Here is a 6,000-nt window from a genome sequence, read left to right as displayed (position 1 = left end):
TTCTAACATCCATCGGGCGATTTCTATTCTGTTGTCAAATGTCAACCTCGAAAAACAATTACAAATTCTCGAGAGTATTGCGCATAATAATGGCTATGATCCAAAGACGGTGAGGCAGTTATATCATAAGAAAACGCGAAAAAGGACAACAACATTAGTAAACACAAATACTCAAACCCAAGATCAGACCAAGAAATCGTTGTCGGTTACTTATATAGGTAACGTCTCCTACAAGATAGGGGGCCTGTTCAAAAATTAATGTAAGTACTACACGTTGCATCCTGTAGGATGACTGTATCTAATATAATTTACTAGCGCATTATAATATTAACTTGTTGCAGGTTCTGAAGAAGACGTTATTACTAACGTTGAGACCTAGGTAAATGATAAAGTTAACCTGCAACTGTAGGCTGTATATTCTTATATTGGTTAACAAGTGTTAATATCTTTCAAAGATCTGTATAAACTAGAAAAGGACCCCTCATTGAATCCTTATAATTTTCTAATGTATTTTTTTCCATCTCTACAGGCCTGTCTAATTTTATTTCTTCATGTTTTTTTCCCAATCGTTTTTACTATTGTCTGATTTTTCTTGTGAATGAAATTATCTTAAACATCTTTACAAGGATAAATTTTCCATTGTGTTCACATTTTTGTGAGCTAATTAAGCTAGATAATTTTTTTATTTAACTATAATGAGCATTATATTCTTTTCGAATTTATAGAAGATTAACATGTATTCCTTGTTATTTTCTGTATGGTACATACAAGATGACATACAATAAATTTTTCATCATAAAGCTAAATAGTAATGAAAATATTTGACTTGTTTTCAAATTTTGGGATGTAAGTTAAATAAATGGAAAAATTGATTTTTTGTTTCTCACATATTGTGTGTCATTCTAAAGCAATATTTTTGTATTTACTAACTCTTTCCCCACATCAAGGTAAGGGGGATATAAAGCTGCTTTTATTGAATAAACAAAACGTTTTTGATCTTCGTTTTTAACATTGGTTTCAGATTTTCGTCATTAATATCTTTTGGTGAATCAATATAAGAAGAACTAGAAATTGGTTTTTGCCTATAAACACTTAATTAATTAATTATTTATAAAAATTATCTTCTTATTCAGTTATTTTGTTTGTTGATTTTTGACTATAACCTTCTAAATCATTAGCTCTTAATAAAATGTCATTACTTGTTTTAAAATTAAATTCCTGGACTTTGTGGAGTCTTAAAATTACAATAAAATTTCAAATTAGCTTCATCCGCTCTTCTTTGTACTAAAATATTCTTAGATGTAGGCTTTATATCTTCTGTAATTTGATTAAAATATTTTTGTGTTTCAAGAATATTACAAACATTATTAGTTTCATAAGTAATTATACTAGATTTAAGAGTTTTTGTCTTTATCCACTTAGGAGTTTTCAAAAATTCGTCATCATCTAGAAAATCGTGACCAGAAGAATTTGTCTGATAGGGTTTTTGATTAATTTCTTGATATTTATGTACTAAAACTTTTGAAAATAATTGTCGTTGTCGATATTACCCTCGGAATTCACATCAATAACTAGCTATTAACTTAGTTTAGTACAATTTTTGGAATTTCTCGTTTTAAAAATTGATCAAATTTCTTGTATAGAATTTCACTCAGTTCATTATCATTATTATTATTATTGTCAACATTGTTTGGAATAAGATCGATTTATTTTCTGTATTAAGTTTGGAAAAATTGCGTTAAATATCTCATTTCTCAAAATGGAAATGTACCTTTCAGTTTTTAAACGAAATTTCGGTAATTCTTTCGGATAGATAAGATTTAGCGAAACTTACTTCAAAAGAAACATTTTTATTCGATTTTTAGTATTTTTAAATAAACTGTGACTTTCGTTTGGATATATAGATAAATATGATCTTGAAGAATTTATTTATAAAGCAAAAGTTACTAAATTTTTTTAATATGGAGTGGAAATATCTTTTGTGTGTCTATATATGTTTTTGAATGGGTATATAGCAAAACTTAAATTCTGGTTTGTATAAGTTAATTTTTGAAAAATACGTTCTTTGCACTGGAACTCTCAAACATACACTACTTTCATCGATCAATTTATTTCTTCTGTTACCTATGGTGTCTTCACAATTACCTTCTTTGTACTCAAGTTTTTCTGACAGCTTCTGTGATTGCCCATTCTAGATATGTCCATTCCTTTTCAACTGTGTTAACTATTGATCTATTCCTTATTGTAGTGTCTATAGCTTAGAGAACTTCATGTCTAAATCTTTGTCCCTTAGTTCTTCCACATCCCACTTCTGTGTGTACTGTTTCATTCTAATCTCTTTAACTTCAGCCTACTCTTCATCATTACTGCATTGTGATCTGAGTGTACATCTGCTCCTGTGTGCCTTGACATTCAGTATCTGATTTTGGAATCTGTGTCTGACTGTGATGTCATCCAACTGAAGTGTTTCCTTATGTCCTGGCCATTTCCAAGTTTTCATCCTCCTCTTGTGATTCCTGAACATGGTATTCACAATTATTAGCAGAAATTTATTGTGGAACTCAATTAGATTTTCTCCTCTCTCGTTCCTAGTACCAAGTGCACTATTCTCTCATAACCTTTTCTTCTACTCCTTGCCCTATAACCTCATTCAAGCCCCCAAGACTATTAAATTTTCATCCCCCCTGAAGTGCTACATTACATTATATATCCTGATACACTTTCTCTGTCTCTTCATCTTCAGCTAGCTATGTTGCATGTGTACCAGAAGTATGGCTGTAGGTTGTGGTTTGCTGTCAGTTACGATGGGAACAACCCCATCATGGAACTGTTCACATAACACATTTTCTGCCCTACTTTCCTATGCACAAAGAATCCTACTCCCAGTATACCATTTCTTGCTGCTGTTGATTTTACCCTATACTCCTCCATCCACAAATTCCTTCTTCTTTCCATTTCACTTTACTGACCCCCACTATATCTAAATTTAACCTTTGGATTTCCCTTTTCCAATTTCTTTGCTTGTCTGCCACGTTCAAGTTTATTACATTCCACTCTCCAACTGATAGAACGTTGTCCTATCGTTGATTATTTCTTCTTCTTCTCATAGTCACCTCTCTGTTGGCAGACCTCTCCAGGAGATTCGAATGGGGGATTAATCTGGAATCTCTTCGCAGTGGGAAGATCATCATGACACTTTTTCAATTGTAGGCCACATCTCCTGTGGATACACATTATATGACTTCAATAGAGTTTTTTCTTAGCCTTCTTCATAGTCATGGCGTTGATCATTGCTGATCCTTTCGCCAATAGGGGCAAGTTTCCACCCTAAGGGCAAGAGTGGGCCTGAATCTTTTTCCAATTCTCTGCCATTCTTTGACAAGGCTGATCACAGATGGAGGGTGTCTTATGCTGGAAGGAGTCTGCTGCCAATGTCAACTAGTATTCACAGTTAAATCGCTGAGAGGCTTTAAACCTGGGACCAAAACAGTTTGATTACTAACCAATATATGTCATCCAGAGACGGTGGGTTTGACACAAGCTTAAGTGTATGTAATGGATGGTGGCTGATCAGCCCCACAACGTCTTGACGTGATCTCGCTCAGATTTTGGTACAAGCTGAAGACTAAAATGTTGTGCGTTGGGTGAGGAGTGTAACGTTTCTAAAAGTTGCGAAAATGGGTAGATCCATGAGACACTTTGAAGACAAAATTTTTATATAAAATTATCGAGAAACATCTAGAGCATGCATGTATGGTTTCCAAACAATAATCGCCCACTTCTTGTGTAAATTGCTCAATTCTTTAAAGAGAGATGAAACTTTTGTTATCGTCGATACAAAAGAATACACACTCTTTCGTTAAGTTGACATGCTGGTATGATGATGATGATACATCTCAGAAACATGCAATAAACCTCTTTGTTTTGATGTCAGTATAAACCTATGTTCTGACTAACGGTCGTTCCTCATCAGATGAAGCTGCTATCGCCTGGATGGGCTTATATCGATAGTAGGTCTGTGATTATACTGTTCTGGTTGATCAGTGTATGGCGTTATGTTTATTTTAATATGAGTATTCATGATGTATATTCCTTAACTAATCATTTTAAGAGATGGAGGGCTCCTCCGACTTGTTAACTGGTGTGGGAAAGTCTCGAGAGGAAGGTACTGTCTTTATTTTTGTGTGGAATGTGTTCAAAAGATGAGATGTTAGAGTTAGACAAAGAGGAGTTCAGTATGTGTATTACCTGAAAGTGTACAGCTGAGGACTGCATCAATAGCCTCCTACCTAAGGAATGGAAGGAGGCGATAATGGAGGAGTTTCACGAGAATGCTTTTCAGTGATGCCTGTGCTGGAGCTTTTTGTGTTTTTCTGAAATGGTAGGTCAGTCTACGACAAACAGTGATATAGCTAGTGGTATTGATTGGTATTGTCGTTCCAATAACGTAACTACCATTCTGCAAAGTCTGTTCTGTACCAGTGTTACTAATTGTACCCATGCAAGTACATGTGATCTCTCTAGATGCATGCATGCTGAGGAGGTTAGTACCCCATAGTGCTGTATCATAGATAGTAGTGTTAAATATTTGACAGTTTGTGGTGGCATAAGATGAGATTAAGAAGAAGAAGAATTGTTTGGTTTTGTGCATAATGGAGGTCCAGATGGAAGGAGTTTGAAACATTTTATGTAAGTCAGTTGTGCTAGCAAGTAAAGAGTATTGTTGTAGTGTTTGGAGCCCATACCAAGAATGTTTCTTGGAAAGTTAGAAATAACTTTAGAACATGAAAACATAGTCCTAAGGATGCACAGTGCTGCACTTGAACATGCTATAATGTCAAAGCCTTGTAGTTTGCCATTATACCAGTCATGTGGAATTCAAATGCAGGAAATGTGCTTCCATCATCTGACATATATTCACCCAACAAGTTTTGTCTCCCACTCACAATGGTGAGAAAGTTTAAAATGATAAAACTACTACCTTCTACATCAAAAACATAGAATCTTTGTGATACATGTATTATGTAGCTTTTATAGCTGAGACCTCCCACTCTCATCCATCCCTCACTCCACTGACACCTGAGGCGTCGTCGTCATCATCGCTGTCGTTGGTGGCAGTACTGCTTGCAACATCGAATCTAAAGTAAAGATCTACTTTTCAGACAATACCTCAGATCATGTGTGAGTGGAATCCATACTAAACGTTATCCACTAGATATTTAGTACAGATGGATCCATCGCAGCCATTACCCTACAATATATATATATATATATATATATATATATATATATATATATATATATATGATACATCTCAGAAACATGCAAGAAACCTCTTTGTTTTGATGTCAGTATAAACCTATGTTCTGACTAACGGTCGTTCCTTATCAGATGAAGCTGCTATCGCCTGGATGGGCTTATATCGATATATATATATATATATATATATATATATATATATATATATATATGTGTGTGTGTGTGTGTGTGTTTACATCAGGAACACGTCAACACCCTACCTCACCACAGTAATTTAGATGCTTGTGTGTTTCTGGTATATCATGACTGGGTTAGGGTCTATGTATTGGAATTGGATGGTATAAACAGAAATAGGAAGCCATATCTGATAAGCAATAAGTGTATATGGTTATGAATAAATATCGAAAGTAAGGAAAAACCACAAATCAGTAAAATTCTGTTACATCAAGATTTTGCTGGATATATTTATTTATGCTTACAGTAAAGTGGAAATGCATCTGTTCACAGAACAACTGCTTGAGATCTTTCCAATTGTGCTGCATGTATGGGTCTATGATCAAATTGCTTGTATAGCTGTGTCAATGACATGTTAAATTTGGTCTCGTCTACAGTTCAGTATCCAAGTCGTTACGGGGGGTTCTTGTAGAGGTAGAGACAATGAGAGTTGTGATGATGGATGTAGTTTTGGAAACAGTTTATTGCAGATTGGATGTATTTTGATAGACATTTTGATGTGGCCTG

The sequence above is a fragment of the Schistocerca americana genome, chromosome 2 (assembly GCF_021461395.2).
Source record: "Schistocerca americana isolate TAMUIC-IGC-003095 chromosome 2, iqSchAmer2.1, whole genome shotgun sequence".
Lineage (NCBI taxonomy): Eukaryota > Metazoa > Arthropoda > Insecta > Orthoptera > Acrididae > Schistocerca > Schistocerca americana.
This window is presented reverse-complemented; position numbering follows the sequence as displayed.